This window comes from Euphorbia lathyris, chromosome 1, assembly GCF_963576675.1.
Source record: "Euphorbia lathyris chromosome 1, ddEupLath1.1, whole genome shotgun sequence".
In the NCBI taxonomy this organism is placed as follows: Eukaryota; Viridiplantae; Streptophyta; class Magnoliopsida; order Malpighiales; family Euphorbiaceae; genus Euphorbia; species Euphorbia lathyris.
This window is the reverse complement of record NC_088910.1, coordinates 77,623,558-77,641,622: the sequence shown is the minus strand read 5'-3', so window position 1 is coordinate 77,641,622 and position 18,065 is coordinate 77,623,558. Positions and strand designations below refer to the sequence as shown.

The 18,065-nt window shown below is 35.7% G+C and overlaps 1 non-coding gene across 1 annotated transcript; it reads right to left on the bottom strand.

The window, feature by feature from the left end:
- Positions 1-17,669: 17,669 nt before the first annotated feature.
- LOC136216089 (small nucleolar RNA R71) lies at positions 17,670-17,776 on the bottom strand. The gene has a single exon (XR_010683082.1). It is a non-coding gene; the product is annotated as a small nucleolar RNA R71 (small nucleolar RNA).
- Positions 17,777-18,065: the final 289 nt, after the last annotated feature.

Below are 18,065 nucleotides of genomic sequence, written 5' to 3'. Positions count from 1 at the left end.
AGTACTCTTCAAGAACTTTATAATAGCGGATTCTTCTTGGCTGGGATAACCAAAGTTCAAACTCTTTACATTGGGTCGGCCCCAGCAGCGCAGAAAGTTTGGATTCCCTTCATGGAACTTAATGAAGAAATAGGACTTATCCCACTCACGGATTTTGTTCGACTTCTCATCAAAGCCGTAGTAACCGCTCTGTCGGATGAAAGTAAAGTACTCCCCCGAACTCTTAAAATGATGAAGCTTGGAGAAAATCTTGAGCGAGAGGGGAACCTCCAGACAATCCGCCAGAAACTTATCTAGGGTTAAGTCGGCCCATCCATTGGGATGCAGTTGTCCAGGTGCGATTCCATAACCACCAAGGATGGAAGCAATCTCATCCGCCAGCGGATACGTGAAACCGCAGATAATCTGGGCGACAAAAATGGTAAAGTACCCCTTTGGGTAGTCGCCAGGCCCTCTATTTTCCCCGGGAATGCTTGTCTCCAGGCCTTGAAGCCAAGGATACTGCTCCCGCAAGTCGTCAATCGTCTCACGACAAACTAAGCTTCCGGACCTATCCTTTTTCGGTAATAAACGGGGAGTTGGGACGAGTGGTGGAATCAACTTCTTGGGGTCAAAACCTAGGCCCTCATCAGTTGTATTTGCCAAATGGAGAAAATCGGCGGGATGAGAGTCCGACCTAGGAGAGCTAGTTGAAACTTCATCAACCATCTCCTCGACCTCGTGAGACACCTCGCGATCGTAATTTTCGTCGAAAGGTGCGAAATCAAGTTCAGGGTTCGACATATCAGGGAAGGGAATGAACAAAAATAAGAAATAGTTGAACGAGCTGCAAGTTACAGAAGAGGAAAACTTACATGTGAGAAAGAATACAGAGAAGAACGAACGCAAAGATGTTGACGCCGGAGAAGAAATGACGGAAAACGAAAGAACCACTTTCGAATTTTGAATATCCAGACAAAGACGAAGAGTTGCCTATAGCATATGAAAAGACCCTAAAGGGCTCTTGCCAAACTAAGGGGGAGGCATGTGATGATCCGCGAAGCCAAACCGGGCCGAATCATAAACACGGGTCCAACCTATACTTAGGCCCATGGTTCCAGATCAAATGGGCTCCTAATAAAGGAAGCGGGTAAAGCGGATAACCGCCCCGAAATCCTAACAGGGCACTAAACCTCCCACAAACGAAACCACGTTGGTGGCCACGTAAGGGACGTGGCATAGAAAGAGTAACCGCCCTCGGCGGTTACCTAGAGATACTTATAAAAGAGACATGAAAGCAAATGGGGGGGGGGGGGGTAAGTTGACATTTTTCCCATCAATACTATTATCAATCTACTAGCCTTCCACATAAAACTGACTTGATCGTCGGAGAGTTTTTTCGGAGATCCTGTCTCCGGTTTTATTTTGCAGGTAACTACGACGAGGACCATCGAATTAAATCCGACAAGTTATCAATTGGTGGAAAAGAGTTTTCTACATTAAATCTGGAATTTTATGATGAAAAAAGATAAGTTTCCTCCCCTTTCTTATTCCATTTTTAATTAAAGAAAATTGAGATCCCTCACTCTTATAAAGTGCTATGAATATCATTACATGTTATTATGATAAATCTAATAAACTATGAAAGATGAAGTCATAGACACAAATCTTTCATTAAATCTTGCATGCTTACTATGCCCTCATATTTTTATGCATGACAAGTGTAATATGATATTATCATTAAATTAGTACAAACGCATGTATAAGACCCGTAATCTTGGGATTTACAAAAAAAATCATCCATTCAATGTGATTTTGTCATTTGATATTAAAATATCATAAAAGGGCTCATGTAATTACAAATGATTTAGATCTGGTCGGTCTTTTGGATGAACATGCATATAACTATTAGAAGAAATTACAAAAAAATCATATTTGGTTTTTCCTTGTACAATTCACCATCTATATATGGCTTTTCTCCTATATAGTACTTTTAATATCAAAAATTCATATTTTTTAATATTGTTTTGTCAAACAGTTATTTCATTCCTTTTTTTTACAAGGATGTGTCTATTCATATAAAAACTGTTTATTTGACATTGTTAGAATTTCTGTTACCAACACAAGAGACTTGAAAATATTGAGTCTATTTGTAATTATCCTGTAATTGTCCCTAACTATTAAAGGCCATTATGGGCTGATGAATTACCAAATTGGATAAACAAAACTTTCATGTCCTGAGCTAACTACAAAATAGTGCAAGTGTCGGTTTCGGATCAGAACATTAATTTATGCAAAATTCTTAGGATATAAATGAGAATTCCTTAAAGATTGGAGGATTGTATGTGAAGGTATGTGAGAGTAGATTTTGAGTAATTTTCCTTACACTCCAAATTGGAGGAGAATCATGGTACATGTATTTTTTCTTCCAAAATTACCCTTTCTCTTTTATTTTATTCGTACAAATGACATGATATAAGAGTAATTTTATATATAACTATATTATTAAATCATCACTTACCTTTCTTTAATTACACCTCATTCAAATGAGGCTTTAATGATCTCTGAATGCCATTAATGTATGGATGCACAATATTAATTGCAAGTAAATAGCAACTATGTAAGATATCTTACCCAATATAGAATGTCATAACTTTTATGACGTTTAAAATAAATATGCTATCTTGGATATTAATGCACATTGAAATACAAAAGGACATTATTCTTAAACCATTCTCATTTTGGTTATTTATTAAGAATTCATTATGATATTCATGTGCAGTAGCAATCTTTATGGTTATGACCGTTATACGTGATATTATTATTAAAACAAGCACGATTAAAATTCTATTATGAATTTGTTTGACATATAATATTTACTCGGTTTTATCCTTTGACTAAGCTCATTCTAGAGTCAGGGACCAACGTGAAGGAATTATTAAGTTGATTCCAAGATGAACTAAAAATTCCATAAAGAGACATTGCATTATACATGATATTTGCCAACAAGGTCAATGCAAACAGTCTTTTGCTATGAAGTATGTTCCGTGGATCAAGCCATTGATCCCCAAGGTAAGTGAATATAGCTTTTATGCTTTACCACAATCTTTTAATAATGGACAGGGTATGCCCCACTTCTGGAGTTCTTTCAGTGCTAACCCACAGGTACAAGGGAATTGCTAATAATGCAACCAGTGCCAAACACTAGCATGAAAAATAAAGCTCAATCCAGAGAAGTGTATATTCAGAGTCACTTCAGAAAAATTCCTTGACTATGTCATTAGCAAAAAAGGAGTTAGAGCAAATCCAGATAAAGTAAAAAGCCCGGCGAGGAAAAAGGTGAAAAGAGCGCCTAAATCAAAGCCATGCGAGGAAAAAGGTGAAAAGAGCGCCTAAATGAAAGCCCCACTATGGGTGAGAAAGATCCAGAGGTTGAACGGGCGGATCATCGTACTAGAAAGATTGTCAACAAGCATATCAAGGTATAAAACAATTCCTAGCAGAACCACCCTTGATGAGCAGACCAATCTGAAGGGGAGACCTGCATTTGTATCAATCTGTCATGGATAAAGCTATGTGCACTGTGGTTATTCAAGAAGAAGAAGGTCAGCAGTTCTCCATCTATTATGTTAGCAAAATGTTGAAGGATGTGGAGACAAGATATTCGAAGCTAGATAAAATGGCTCCCACGGTTGTGACAACATCCATCCGCGTTACACCATAGCTCCAAGCATAACCTCAACATGATCGAGATCAAGATCAAGAGCCGGCTTCACCATCATGATTCAACATTGAACACACGAATGATGAGATTGAAAGGCGAGTTCATGTCGCTCTAGATAGACAATAGAATAATGCAGAAAGATACGCCATCCAGTTAACAGGAATTCGCCATTCACAGCGCGAATCATGGGGTACGAGGCGGAAAAAATGATTAAAGCTTCCAACTTGCCACAATATAAAAGAAAAGAATCAATATAAGCGGGACATTACATATCCCGAACCCAAAAGAGGGGAGCATGTAACCATTGGAAGAAACGCCAAAGCGTACTATAGGTTGGCCACCACAATGAAGCTTGCTGGGAGCTGGCAAACTAGATAGCTTTGTCCAGAATAACAAATAACAAGACGACAAGCAGAAGATAGATCCCAAAAAGAAATTCAAAAGTGTCATTAATGTCATAGCAGATGGACCAGTGTATCAGCCACCCGTGGAAAAAGCAAAAATATCCATTCTGGATAAAACATCCCTTAATTGCCCCTTTTGAAGAAACGGGTCCAGTAATCTCTCCACATACAGATGCGTTGACAATTGAAGGATGGAAGATTAAATGAAGCGAGTAATGGTAGACATGGGCAGTTCTTGCAATGTCATCACCATAGGTGCATTCGCCAAACTAAAGGTTGATCCGATCCAAATAGAAACAACCATTGTTGACATCATGGGAGTGACAGGTCACACTATCCGGACCAAGGACCAGGTAACTTTGGAATGCAAGATGGTGGATGATGATCAAGCGTGGATTGGTGATCTGGAGTTCTCTATTATGAATGGACAATCAGCTTATAACATCATTCTTGGGTGGCCGTTCATCTCAGAGGTTGCAGCCCTAATTTCCATCCGTCGTATGGCAATGTACATTCCCACCAGCAAAGGAGGAATAATGATTAGCGGGAACCAAAAGGCGGTTCAAGAGACCTACTCGACGTCACTATCAATCCGCCCACAATTCAAAGATGATGAAGGTGAGGAAGATGAACTTGTCACTACAGCTTTGGGTGACACAGAAATGCTCCTTATTGCTGATGGAAAGCGGGTGCGGATCGCCAAAGGATTAAAACCTGAGATCAAGGAGGATGTTACGAAAGTTCTCATTGAGTCTGAAAGCCTATTTGCATAGGAGAATGATATCCCCACATGAGTAAGCCCAGATGTGATTACTCATAAGTTAAACATCATTGAGGATGCGGTTCTAGTTGCTCAAAAAAGATGGAACCATAGGCCTAAAAATCAGTATTTTTACGTATTCTTATATGTGCATTAAACTGTTATAGTATCCTATATTTTATAATTTATTCTTTCTCGCCATACTTCTTATATTCATTTGCCTAGCTTTTATTCCTGATATACGCCCAGTGGCTGGCGAATGAAAAGTTCCACAGACGGATCAATTACCTCAAAGATAGGACAATTGATCCCCATCACGGGCGGATCCCCTTTCCACAAAGATAAGAAGCACAGACCCTCAGGAGCTTTCAAATGAGCTCAACTCTCTCCTCAAAGACAGGAAAAATATTGGTCACCATCAAAAGCGGGTTAAAATTATCTCAAACATGAGAAAATTACACCCTAAACTTTCTCCTCAAAGATAGGAGAACAATAATCTCAGCGGCGAATCAATCTACCTCAAAGATAGGAAACAATTGATCGTCGTCAGAGACAGAGTTAAAACATTTCTCAGACGTGAGAACTTTACACTCTCAAATACTCTTCCCAAAGAAGAGTCTCAAGACCTGGCGGCGGATCGATTCACCTCAAAGATAGGAAGCAAATCGATCGCCTAAGGCAGCTTAACTTCCTCAATAGGAATAAAAGCTTTTAACCTTCACAAAGGTTCACACATTGGGGTACGACTGGCCACCTACCCTAAACAATCGGAGAAATCCTAAACCAGATTCTAAAAAGTTACTTGCTAACAGATATAATGCATTAGTAAAAATAGTTCTGGAAAGAAAAGGGTTCATCCAACAATGAAGCCTCGTCTTCATCTCTAAATAATGAAGCCTCGTCTTCATCTCTAAATAATGAAGCCTCGTCTTCATCTCTAAATAATGAAGCCTCGTCTTCATCTCCAAATAATGAAGCCTCGTCTTCATCCAAATAATGAAGCCTCGTCTTCATCTCCAAATAATGAAGCCTCATCTTCATCCCAGATAATGAAGCCTCGTCTTCATCCCAGATAATGAAGCCTCGTCTTCATCTCCAAATAATGAAGCCTCGTCTTCATCAAAACAATGAAGCCTCGTCTTCATCCAAGCAATGAAGCCTCGTCTTCATCAAAAGCAATGAAGCCTCGTCTTCATCAAAAGCAATGAAGTCTCGTCTTCACAAATGCAAAGTAAAAACACTTTGGAAAATGAGTAAATGCTAAAAAGGCAAGTTCCTAGAGTGTCAAAACCCCCAACAAAATGCACAAAAGTCCCTAAATGGATGATCATTCTTACTGATCCCTAAGGGCGGGTCATTCTCCTCAATATGGCAGAACTGAAGAAAAGAAGTCCCTAAGGCGAATCATAATCCTATGCGGTAGGAACAAATGGTCCCATAAAGGGCAGGTTATTCCCTTTCTAAAGGAAATATAACTCTCAAGAAGCCCCTAGAGGATAACAATGGATATGGTTGGCCACCTATCCACAAGGAATCAAAAGCCCCTAAAAGTGCATCATATCCACATATGATCCCACATAGGGCGGATCTTGTTCATAAGATCCTGCATAAGGAAGCCCCAAAAGGCGCATCATTTCCATATATGATCCCCCATCTAGGGCGGGTCCACTTTCCTCCAAGATAGAAAAATAAAACACCATTTAGACGGTCCTAAAGAGCTTTTAATACCTTTAGGGGGGGCTTCTGATAACAACCCAAATTATTCTTGAATAAGGAATAAAGGAAAATTAATAGAAATAATGGCAAACCATTATTCCTTCTAAAAGAGATATTTATGCATGATTAATGTGGAATTAATGATAATTAATGCATGGTTAATGCAGGGGTGAATATGCAAATAATGAGGAAAAGGAAGGATTCGCTAGCATTATGCCACATCACGTGGACCATGGCGAGATACGCCATAACGAGATACGCCCGATGAGAGCGAGTAGTGGAGACCCGCCATTGTTCTCAAGGAGAGCGTACATACGCCTTGACAGATCTAAGAATACCAAAAGGCGCCTTTATTACCATCCATGAATGAGAATAAATACAATTAAATGGCAATTAATAGCCATTAAAGGGGAATAAAGACTTGACTGTTCGAATACTCCAACTCTGAGGGTTTCAAGGATAAATGTTGGGATTAATGGAGAATTGATAGCAATTAAAGATGAGTAATGGCATGACTGTTCATCTACATCTCCATAAGATCCAAATATCATACATGGGGAAAAAGGATAATTAGACAAAGAATGAAGGGATCCGCCATCAATACTCTTATGGATAAGGATCCACTGACGAATCTCCAGATGGCGTATAAAGCAAGACTCATAGGTGGCGGATCTACAGATTCCTCAACATGCCACAGACGGTCAAACGCCTTGGGAGACCCGCCGTCAAACATCGATACGCCCAAGGAACGGCCAAGCCGATTCCCAATAAAGGCAACTAATAACCCATTAATGAGCTAACGGTCATACTTGAATAAGATCAGTAACCGCCATTAATGAGGCATTAATGGAGACTTTCTAGTTACCAAGAGTTACAACTACATGACTATAAATAGCTTGCCTCCCAAGCTATTGAGGTACAGTTACTGATTCTCTACTTTTGTGCTTACAGTTTATTCTCAGAAATATTACTGACTTTGGCATCGGAGTGTCCCCGGCCGATCCCAACGGCGCCTCACAGGGAAGTGCTCCGATCAAGGATTTTTCCACAAGTTATCAAATAACTTCTTGATAATAATAATAATAATATAACATAATTTATATTGAAATAAACTTCATTATAAGTATAATATTCCAATATCTCTTTAATATTTTATTTAATATGTCTCAAACTTCAATGAACAACTATTGTGTGAAACTTTATATCTATTTGTATCAAAATGCATAAAAATAAAAAATACAATCCATATCAATTAGCTAAACTCAAACTAAACAAATGAGTAGATTTCAACATGTTCCGAATTAGAAAAATTAATATAACTTCAATTAAAACTAAAAATTGAGTTCATAAAAAGCTGAAAATCTAAATTTTAGTTAGAGTTAACAATCATAACGATAACACCCAGGAACATATACTAAAAATGAATGAAAATATACAAAATCTTTATTTTAGTCATTTTGAAAAATAAATAAATAAAAAAAGAAAACATGGATAAAGTAGCGAGATGTATGGAATCTGGATAACGACAGAAATGGAATTTCATCTCTGAAAGATGAAACTATAACAACAATTGTTTAATAAAAATAAAACAACAACACAATTGAGAAAGCAAAAAATTGAGTTCATATAAAGCTGAAAATCTAAATTTTAGTTAAGAGTTAGCAATCGAAACGATAACACCTAGCAACATATACTAAAAAAGATATACAAATTTACAAAATTTTATTTTAGTCATTTTGAAAAAAAAAGACAAATAAAAAAGAAAATATGGATAAGGTAGCGAGAGGTATGGAACCTGGGTAACGACAGAAATGGAATTTTATCTCTGAAAAATGAAACTATAACAACTATTGTTTAATAAAAAGAAAACAACAACACAATTGAGAACAAAAATAACTACAACATATGAAAAAAAATCGAATAATTACCTTGATAAACATAAGAATTTCTTGTAATTTTTGACACTTTTGTGTTTTTCGGTTTTAGTTGTTCATGCATCATCTATTTCTATCGGATTTCTTCAATTGAAGCTATCAGTTTGGAAAAAAAAAAGACAAATAAAAAAGAAAACATGGATAAGATAGCGAGAGGTATAGAACCCGGGTAACAACAGAAATGAATCTGAAAGATGAAACTATAACAACTATTGTTTAATAAAAATAAAACAACAACATAATTGAGAACAAAATAACTACAATATATGAAAAAAATCGAATATTTACCTTCAGAAATATAATACTATCTATCGTGACCAATGAATATAATAGTGGAATACTATCTATCATGCTTTATATAGAAGTTTATTTGTGACTTTTGGATTTCCTTTGCTTTGTGTTTTTTCATCTTCCCGTAACTCTTGTTTTCTTTTATTATTTTAATTAATAGGCTAGTAATTATTTAATATATTATAAATATAAATTTGTTATTTTTAATTAATTAAATATTTATTTTTAATTAACTAAATATTTTTAATCTGATTTTTTACTACGTTGACAACTCATCAAAAAGACCTCTAAAACACTTCTTCTCATTTCTCTCTGCTTCCGTAATTATATATAGTATAGATAATAACTAATTATATCTAGATAATTATTATTAATCAAATTAATAATTAATTAATGTTAGGGATAATTAATTAGAGTTTCAATCACATAAAAACTTCTAATTAATATTATCAGATAATCCTTTAATTTAATTCATAACCATAATCAAATTATAATTATTAATCAAATTAATTTATCCCTAATTAAGCTACAAATTTCGGCCCATATATATAGTCTCACTAATTACATTTTCGTCCTCTGATTCCAAGTCCCATATGCGACCCATTAGGTTCTTTATTGCCATTAGCCGTATATATCCTTTGAAATTATTTATCACGATTAATTCCAACATATATATATAATGGAATACCGTCGCGAGCTGTTACTAGCAGAACCTATGATATTCCCCTAGAGCAATTAAGAACTCAGGTTGATAACTGACGTTAACCTTTCTGTATTAGGTACAGTATAATACGATCCTTCATCAACTATATCCTGTCAGTCAATTCTTTATAACCATGGAACGTGTCAAGGTTACAAATAACAAAGAGTCCAGTTTTACTTGTACAGGTTGAATTCACTCTGAAAGATAAGTTAAGTGAAATGTTCATTTCTACTCTTAACTCTATCACCTTGCAAGGATTTCAGTCAATTCACCACAAGCGGCCATTTGGATATATCTCCCACTTATCGGGAGTGACGAATGCTCAATCTGACATTAACTATTCTGCAATTACTTTGTGTGATACCCAACCCTGCTCTCACACACCCCAGGCTCTCACCTGTTGGATCGTGCTCGCACAGAATCAAAGTATCAGACTCCATAATCCAGAATCACTAATTAACGAATGTTTGAGTCTGAGGATTAGTTATACCTACTAATACCAATGAGATGAACAGTTGACACATTAGATAAATCAATCCATTCTGTTATCTCAAGTCGGGTCCCAATCCTAATGAACTCCTTCACCGGATCCATGTAATTGTCTAGATATTTGAATATCTAAAGCTTGTGAGATCAGCTTTCTGTCTCGACAGAAAACACTGTTACATGCAAGTATCAACAGTAATATGCCAACCCCTATAACATATTACTTAACTTAGGTTGATTTTAAGTCTATTGGTCTATTATAAAGTACAGTCTCACTTCATGCATGTATGAAAACTTTATAACTACTTAAATAAACTTAGGATTACTTTCTTTATGAAAGATTTGTGCCTTTATATATAGTTACATTTTAATGCTATATATCTGATTAAACAAATGACTAAATAAACAATTTATTCATTAATATTTATATCCTAAAACAATTGTCTTTAGGACACTAAACTCCAACATTCTCCCACTTAGACTAAAGCCAATTGTTTCTGAAACATTCCCATAAGCGTTCGTATGACGATCATGAACCTTTTAGGGTAAGGCATTCTTTTAAATGAATCTATAAGATTGTTCCTTGGTGGGCACTCTTTTAATTCTCACATCTACTCTTGTTGTTATCTCTCGGAAGAGATGGTAACGACTGAGGTAGTGTTTGGACGTATTATGAGACTGCGGGCCCTTAGCAAGAGCAACAGCCCTATTGTTAATCTCATTAACAATGTCAGGTACCACGCCTAGTTCATTAATGAACTTGCATTCCAAACTTCCTTTTAGATGCTTCTGAAGTTGCTACATATATATATATATATATATATATATATATATATATATATATATATATATATATACTCTGATTTAATTTATTGGCTCGGTCACGATTTCCTGCTCGGAACTATTCCAGCTAATCGTACCTCTTTCAGAATAAACTTGTATTCCATAAGATCGTCTTTATTTGTTTGATGACTTAAATCTGAAAGTCTCCAACCTTCAAATTTCATCATCATATACCCGGAACATATCTTCAGTCATTTTAAGTACTTAAGAATGTTCTTGGCAACAATCCAGTGACCATCACTCGAATTGACCTATAATCGACTTTGTCATGCTTAAAGTAAAAGTGATGTTAGGTCTAGTGCAAAACTCTTTGAGCACTTTGTCAACGTGTTTAGACTAGGAGGGGTCAAGCAGTCTTCTCAATCTATCTCCATAGATCTTAAACCTTAAGATGTAAGCTGCTTCTCCTAAGTCTATTACGGAGAATTTTATTCGATAACCAAAATTTTCACCGATTGCAGCATAGCTACGTCATTCCCATTAGTAAAATATCATCGACATATAATACTAAGTAAACGACCAAGCTCCCACTAGTTTACATGTAAAGGCTCATACGAGCTCCCACTAGCTTACATGTATAGGTTTACAAGACCCTTCTTATAAGTCGTAGGTTCATCGTCTAACACGTGAGCCTCTTCATCATCTCCCACTAGAAATCCAAATCTCTTTGGGATTTCATCGGCTCCCACTAGAAATCCAAATCTCTTTGGGATTTGATGAACTCAACCAGACCTATGAGTTAGTAATGTCACTAGTGTCTCATCTTGTGAGACAGATTCGGGTTCCACCATCGCTTCCACTATGTCAGCTAATCCTCTTTCTTCAAGTTCAATCACGCTTTCTACTTGTGTTTCTAGAAGAAACTCTTTCTCTAGAAATACTGCGTGTTTGGATACTATTACTTTTAATCATCCGAATGATAGAAGTAATATCCTACTATTTCTTTTCAGAATTCCAATGAAGAAATATTTATCAGATTTAGGGTCTAACTTAATCTGATGCTATGTATTTACCATGTGCTGAACACCCCTAAATTCTCATGAAAGAGAAACTGGGTTTCCTTTCCAATGAACAATTCAAATGGAATAGAACTTGGCGGTTTTGTGGATACTCAGTTCAAGGTAAATAAGGCGGTTTCTAGGACGTAGCCTTAGAACATCTTTGGAAGAGAGGTTGTGCTCATCATAGATTGTACTATATCTAATAGAGTACAATTTCTCCCTTGAGATACATCGTGATGTATGTTGGAGTTTAGTGTCCTAAAGACAATTGTTTTAGGATATAAATATTAATGAATAAATTGTTTATTTAGTCATTTGTTTAATCAGATATATAGCATTAAAATGTAACTATATATAAAGGCACAAATCTTTCATAAAGAAAGTAACACTAAGTTTATTTAAGTAGTTATAAAGTTTTCATACATGCATGAAGTGAGACTATACTTTATAATAGACCAATATGCTTAAAGTAAACCCAAGTCAAGTAATATGTTATAGGGGTTGGCATATTACTGTTGATACTTGCATGTAACAGTGTTTTCTGTCGAGACAGAAAGCTGATCTCACAAGCTTTAGATATTCAGATATCTAGACAATTACATGGATCCGGTGAAGGAGTTCATTAGGATTGGGACCCGACTTGAGATAACAGAATGGATTGATTTATCTAATGTGTCAACTGTTCATCTCATTGGTATTAGTAGGTATAACTAATCCTCAGACTCAAACATTCGTTAATTAGTGATTCTGGATTATGGAGTCTGATACTTTGATTCTGTGCGAGCACGATCCAACAGGTGAGAGCCTGGGGTGTGTGAGAGTAGGGTTGGGTATCACACAAAGTAATTGCAGAATAGTTAATGTCAGATTGAGCATTCGTCACTCCCGATAAGTGGGAGATATATCCAAATGGCCGCTTGTGGTGAATTGACTGAAATCCTTGCAAGGTGATAGAGTTAAGAGTAGAAATGAACATTTCACTTAACTTATCTTTCATAGTGAATTCAACCTGTACAAGGAAAACTGGACTCTTCGTTATATGTAACCTTGACACGTTCCATGGTTATAAGGAATTGACCGACAGGATATAGTTGATGAAGGATCGTATTATACTGTACCTAATACAGAAAGGTTAACGTCAGTTATCAACCTGACTTCTTAATTGCTCTAGGGGAATATCATCGGTTCTACTAGTAACAGCTCGCGATGGTATTCCGTTATATATATGTTGGAATTAATCGTGATGAATAATTTCAAAGGATATATACGGCTAATGGCAATAAAGAACCTAATGGGTCGCATATGGGACTTGGAATCAGAGGACGAAAATGTAATTAGTGAGACACTATATATATGGGCCGAAATTTGTAGATTAATTAGGGATAAATTAATTTGATTAATAATTATAATTTGATTATGGTTATGAATTAAATTAAAGGATTATCTGATAATATTAATTAGAAGTTTTTATATGATTGAAACTCTAATTAATTATCCCTAACATTAATTAATTATTAATTTGATTAATAATAATTATCTAGATATAATTAGTTATTATTTAGATAATAGTAAAGTGTTTATTTAATTATCTAATTAGGAATCCTATTCCGAATAAGAATCCAATTATTTAATTACCTAACACAACTGGGATTAGGGTTTAGAGAAGCCTATAAATAGACTCCCTAACCCCATAAATTCGACCAACACAATAAAAAGGAGGAGGAACTGTTCCGTCTTCGTCTTGGCTAATCTACATTATTTCTTACTCTCTCTTTGATCTCGTATCAATTTCTGTTAGAGGCAATCATTGCGATTGCTATTATTAAGGTTGATTACTGATTAGTTATCTTTTCTATGTTGTTTCTTTTGTTGTTCGTGATACACGGATTAAGAGTTGTGGGCACTTCGTTTGCAACCGTAGATAGTTCTTCACCGAAGGTTTTACTTTCTATCCTTCTTTATATGAAATAACAATTAACAGATCTTGGAAAAGGGAAATAGATAAAATAGATAAAAATTTATTATCCCGCTGCGCCTAGGCTTGTCTATTTTCCTTCAATGTATTTGGAGGAGTCCATTGTGAGTGAATCCATATTCATTTAGATAATTCAGAAAAATCATTAGAAATATATTCCCCACGATGATCTAATCAAAGCACTATAATATTCTTTCTTGTTTGTTTTTCTTACTTCATTCTTGAAGCATTTGAACTTTCTCAAAAGCTTCTGACTTATGCTTCATCAAGTAGATGAATCAATATCTGGTATGATCATCTTATGAAGCTAATGAAGTGATTGAACCTTTCTCTTGCTTGTGTTTGACGTATGACTACATACATCTGAATGTACTAGTCTTAGAGTGTCTGATACACATTCTCCTTTATTGCTAAAGGGTGTCTTTGTCATATTTCCTTTAAACAAGACTTACATGTGCCCATTGATTCAAAATCAACCGAGTCTATAAGCCCATCTTGATGCAGTTTAGACATGTGTTTCTTTCTTACATGGCCTAGGTGACTATCACAAGTAAGTTGAATTATCTATCCTTTAGTTCTAAAAGTAAAAGCACCATCATGACCCTTCTTCTAGAGAGAGTCTAAGTACTTCTTACAGTTCCTCTTCCAACTCCATTCTTTACCATATTGGTGGCATTCCCTTCTTGCTTTTATTGACTTGGGTTTAATGCATTTGTTCTTCTTGGAATCTTTAGAATCGGGAAACTTCCCTTTCTCTCGTGAGATCCCTCAATAACAAGTGCTGATATCACTTTCTTAGGCTCAACTGACTTGAGCATATTCAAGAGCTCTTCTAGAGAGGTCTCTGAGTTTATTCATCTGAAAGTTCGAGATTAACTTATGAATAAATCTCTAGGAGGGATTGTAGAACTAAGTTGACACTTAATTCATTATCCATCACAAATCTAATACTAGAAAGCTTTGGTGATGTAGTCAATCATCTTGACACAAAGTGCCACAACAGAAGAACCTTCTTGCATCTTGGAGCGAAACATTCCTCGCTATCTCATAGCGTCCGTATTTGAGTATGTTTCTCAAAACACCTCTTCCAAGTGTATAACCATGGAATACGTATCCATGTTCTCATGTTGCTTTTGTGGCTCTAGTGCCACAACTGCAAGTATGATACATCCTGTACGTTCGTCATCTGATTGGTGCTTCCGGTAAACATCAATCCTCTTAACAGGAGCATCATCAACAAGGACATTGGGTATTGACGTATCTTAATACATACCCAATCTTTTCGAACTTCAAAACAATTTTGATGATGGGTATCAGTGTATCTTAATACATACCCAATTATTTCGAATCCTCAAAACAATTTTGAGTTTGCCAAAATAGTTGATGAATTTTGAACTATTCAATTTCTTATCGGTTAAAATATTACGTAGATCCATTTTAGATATGATGATTCAGAGTATTTACTTGAGAGTGAAATAGAGTGACGGATGTTATTCATTTGCTTAATTCATTTACAATTTAAATATGTTGGTCTTTTATGTTTTTAAATTGCTCCCACTATTTTACCAAATTAATAACCCCCAATATTAATTCGAAGAATTTCACAAATCCCTTAGTGTTAAGCCCAAAATATACCTAAAATATCATATATAAATACATTAAATTTACATTGAAATCGTGCTAATTATATTCATTTAGAGTACTTTTACGTCTTTATTTACTTCTTTGATGTAAGGTACCTAATTATTTGGTTAAATCCAAATAGGAGCTAAAACGGAGCTAAAATGGAAGAAAAACCTAAATTACGTGCCAAGAATACATATCAATCAGGAGACCGACTCAAAGAAGACAAGAAGCAGTCGAAAGATGGGGAAGAAAGCCCCTGTCACGACTGAGATTTTGAGAATCTCAGTCGCGATATATGAACACCAGTCACCGAAAATTCGAAGTCTTCAGCTCGCCCCTTCACCCCCTGTCGCGACTGAGATTCTCGGAATCTCATATGAGGCAGCGAAGAATCCTGCACAGATTTCACATGTTTAATTCCAAAAAACACGTCTGTTCGTTTGGATAAAAGCGACCCTTCACCAGCGGACATGACCCTTCAATTACAACCCTTCACCAACTATAAATAAGTGATCCATTTCAAGAAATCAGAGTTGGCTAAGTTAGAAAAGATAGAGAAATCAGAGAGTTATTATGTTGAGTTTCTGATTCAGAAAGAGTCAGAAAGTTAGATTTCATTTCTGTATAAACAAACTTGATGTACACAAGTTGTTATTAGATTAGTTATAAACACAGTAGTATTTGTTTAGTTTCAAAGGTTGATCAGAGACAAGTTTTCATTCTGGTAGTGGACTGACCGGTCTCTATTCCGAAGATTCAGCGAGAAGAACTAACGACTGAAGCGCAAAGAGGTCTGACAAACCTACGGAGTTTGAGGGAAAAATTGACAACCCGGATCTCAAAGTTTTTGTCAAAATGTTATCCATGTTTCTTCTTCTCTGTTAACTTGTGAAGATTCACAATTCACTAATGATATATTTATTTTATTCAATACATTCTTCATGTTGTTATTTTGATATTGTTCTGACAAAATGATTTTCAAAATGATAAATTGGTGTTTTTATTAAAACGTTTTATACAATCATATTTATAAAGAAACTTTGTTGAACACTTGAAAGAATTAGTTTTTACGGATGATCTGATCGTGACCACGGCTTATCGGATATAAAATACCAATTTGATTAAGGTAGAAATCTGCTCCGACCCAGAGAGATTTCTACGGTTCAAAGCCATTCAATTGCATAAATTCTTGTATTATTACATGTTCATAATCTTACCAAAGTTATAGTTGCTTTCTTTGCTTAATGAAAATAAGTTTTATACCTTTGATTTATTCCAAATACGAAAGCGTCTGTCTTATAATCAAAATCTCAAGACAGAATTGTTCTCTAAGTTCAATATAATATTCTTATCTAATCCTATTTTATCCGAACCAATACAATCAATTAAACGATTTTCTTTAGTTAAACCTAAAGACGTGAATAAAACTGAATTAAATAAGTTTTTAGTTAAAAATCGTTCCCTGTGGGTTCGATATCTTTTATTACTACAAGCGTATACCGTGCACTTGCGAAATCGCTCAACAAGTTTTTGGCGCCGTTGCCGGGGAACGCCAAAATTGTTAACAAAATTTTAGATTTTTCATGTTTTATTTCGAATCTAGGTTTAAACATACTTATTTTTACTTTTGCAATTTATTAATTTTAATTTACTAATTTATTGATTTTTCAAATTCCGTTTTGTAGGTAGTTTCGGTTCGTGCAAGATTTCAGGTTCATGCGCAGTTCTCGAAGTTCAGGCATTGTACCAGACCCTATAGACCCAGAAATTGAAAAAACCATTAGAAAGAACAAGAAAAACAAGAAAAACAAAAATAAGACTCCAGTAAAAACACATACCGAGCCGGAAAAAATGGCAAACCCACCAACACTTATGGATTACGCTAGACCATGTGTGGCCAGTGTAACCAATAGTGTAGTTAGACCCAGAATCACCACAAACCAATTTGAAATTAAGCCAGCTTTGCTTAATATGTTGCAAAATAATGTAACATTTTACGGGTTACCTAACGAAAATCCTAACACCCATTTGACAAATTTCCTTGAAATTTGTGACACTTTTAAAATACCAGATGTGACTGCCGAAGCAATCAAACTTCGCCTTTTTCCTTTCACTTTGAAGAATAGAGCCAAAGAGTGGTTAACTTCAATGCCAGCCGCAATGTTTGCAACTTTGGAACAATTAGCCCAAGCTTTTATCAAAATATTTTCCTTTAACAAAAACCGCAAGAGTCATAAAAGAGTTAACATCTTTTTCTCAAAATGATAATGAGACTCTTTATGAGACTTGGGAACGTTTCAAAGAACTTCAACGTTTATGCCCACACCACCAATTACCCGCTGAACTTTTAATGCGAACATTTTACAATGGACCAAATCCTACAACTAGAGGTTCATTAGATGCCATGTCAGGAGGGCTATTTATGAAGAAAACATCAGCCCAAGCAAGAGAACTTTTGGAGGAAATGGCAATCAACAGCAGTATGTGGCCCGCGGAACGTGGACATATACCGGTGGCGAAACCATCATCCTCAACCACATCATCAGTTAAAGGTATAGTGGAACTTGATCTAGTCGCGATGTTACAAGCCCCAATTTTTGCTTTGTCGCACAAAATTGATAGG